The sequence below is a fragment of the Gadus morhua genome, chromosome 10 (assembly GCF_902167405.1).
Source record: "Gadus morhua chromosome 10, gadMor3.0, whole genome shotgun sequence".
Classification (NCBI taxonomy): domain Eukaryota; kingdom Metazoa; phylum Chordata; class Actinopteri; order Gadiformes; family Gadidae; genus Gadus; species Gadus morhua.
This window is the reverse complement of record NC_044057.1, coordinates 8346225-8348724: the sequence shown is the minus strand read 5'-3', so window position 1 is coordinate 8348724 and position 2500 is coordinate 8346225. Positions and strand designations below refer to the sequence as shown.

The 2500-nt window shown below is 49.7% G+C and overlaps 1 protein-coding gene across 4 annotated transcripts in view; it reads left to right on the top strand.

The window, feature by feature from the left end:
* Nucleotides 1–2500, top strand: part of ahnak (AHNAK nucleoprotein) — a 38945-nt gene that overhangs the window by 4851 nt on the left and 31594 nt on the right. The gene's annotated exons all lie outside the window — the stretch shown is intronic.

Below are 2500 nucleotides of genomic sequence, written 5' to 3'. Positions count from 1 at the left end.
CCAGCTCTTTGTTTAATCTGGCAAACCTAGAGAGAAGAGGGGGCTTATTTTATTCAGATTTTCCATTTAGTTGTTGCCTTTGCTCCTGCCAAAGTCACAACGGTTTGATCAACAGCAGGCTTCTGGCGTCTGGGGGCCGGCGTCGCTCCTCTGCAGGACTGTGGTTTGGTTTGATTCTGTGGACTGCGCAGCACAGGAACATTTATTTTGACTTGCATTCCTTTTGAATGCGTCACAAATGCAAGCAGTCCTATCAGTGTGTGCTTTTAGGATACGCAGTGAGGCTGGGTCTGCCTCGGTATCTTGAACCACTGCTCTCATTCTTTACCACCATTAGATTTACAAAAAGAAAGAAAAGGAAAATAACTTGATGCTCTTTCTGAAGGGAAACTATGTCAGATTTGCACTCCCCTCACACTCTCTCTCTCTCTCTCTCTCTCTCTCTCTCTCTCTCTCTCTCTCTCTCTCTCTCTCTCTCCCCCCTCCCTCTCTCTGTTGCTCCACCCCTCTCTCTCTGCTGCACACTGAGAGGGCCTTGTTATTTGCCCATAATCAAATCTTCTCGGCCGCTGAAGAAGTCTGCGTCCGAATCAGACACACGTTAGATCTTTAATCACTGTCACAACGCTCCTTTTTCTCTGTTCACTCAATTTGAGCATAGCCAATCACCCTGATGGATCAACTGAAACTCTGAACCAGGGCCCTCTGAACCAAGGCCTCTGAACCAGGGCCCTCTGAACCAGGGCCTCTGAACCAGGGCCCTCTGAACCAGGGCCCTCTGAACAAGGGCCTCTAAACCCCTTTGAACCAGGGCCCTCTGAACCAGGGGACTCTGATCCCCTCTGAACCAGGGCCCACTTAACCAGGGGCTTCTGAACCCCTCTGAACAAGGGCCCTCTGAACCAGGGGCCTCTCTTCTCCTCCGAACCAGGGCCCTCTGAACCAGGGCCCTCTGACCTAGCTGGTTGTTGTAGCAGGGGGGGTGGAGGGGCAGAGGGGCGGAGGGGCGGAGGGGTGGGGTGGCGGGCCTACAGCGCTGAAGGACAGTGGCCACTCCGGATGGCTTCGGGCTTCCGTGTTTGTTTCTCGCCAGGTGCAGTGGAGCCGCTAGAGTAATTGTCACGGTGTCAGCGCAATAACGCACATGTTGATCTTTGAACGATGGAGATGATGAAGGTGACAAGTGTGCAAACCTTGAAATTATGATCTGAATCTTCTCAGTGAGACGTGACTCGTACCTCCAATGTTTCACAGGTTGTGCGTAAACTGTGTATATTGAGGCATGTGCTTATCTGATAGTGTGCGTCAGCCATGTTTGTTCACGCTTGACTGGGGCAGTTTACCAGTCAGACCGCTATGAGGGAGGAATGGTGCGGATAGGTACACATCTGGGTCTGGTGTGTGTGTGTGTGTGTGTGTGTGTGTGTGTGTGTGTGTGCGTGTGTGTGTGTGTTTGTGTGGGTGTGGGTGTGAGACACTAAGTAAGTGATTGTCAGAAGAGTTTGGGTGATTGAGTGAGTGAATTCGGGTTGTGAGCGAGTGAGGTTGAGAAACAGGACATTTCTTGTTAGTCACCGCAGGGAGAGGCTGGGCACCCGTCCAGCTGGCCACCGGCACTATGAGGAATGTGAGTGTGACTGAAGGCCTGGGTGGGGTCGCTGTGGGCGGCGGGGAGGTGAACCTTAGTCAGTGGAGCGCAGCGCGCAAAGAAACCAACCCACCATGCATCGTCTTCCCTCGTTTTTATTTATGCATAACTCTTTGTTCACACACCCGCCCTCCCCCCAAGATTCACACTTAACCTTCAGTGTGTGTGTGGGATGTGCATGAGGGTTTGTTTGGTTGTGTGCAGTGTAAGGGGCTCTCCAAGGCTCATGTGGTTCGCTCATCACCTCCTCCCTGACTTAATGCTTCATCCATAATTTCTCCCATTTGAAACATTTGTAATATGTTTGTATTCTGTTTCTCCAAAAAAACTGCCGTTCATCACAGCCTTCCATCTCTCTCAGTGCTTTCACACAAAAGGCCGCTCGCTAAAAGGCAGTGAATTAGATTTACCGCCGCTAGGGATGAAAAGAACTTGGAGAGTGTGGTGCATGTTCAGAAATCCCAAACTAATGAAAGCCTGCTTTATTTTCAATCGTCTATGTGAGTTATATTTACAACTGCTCGCCTTTAGGTGCAATAGGCCAAATGACACACACTAAGCATATACAACAGAGCATATATTTAACGAGAAATTAGGGGAGTTTAGCTGGATATCTAGAATTATCTCCCAAACATAGTTATTTGACACAGTTTCTTATATGTAACAAGCATTTTAGACTTTTGAAGAACCATAGGTTGGGGTTGGGTGTAATGACAGGGCTTTGCATGAGAAGAATGTTTTCTCTGTCGGCTACGGGACATGTTCCCACTAGCAGGATGGCTGTTTGTGGGACTCAAATCTGGTTGTTAGTATTGAGACGGGAGAGGAAAAGGGGGGGTGGGTGGGGGTCTC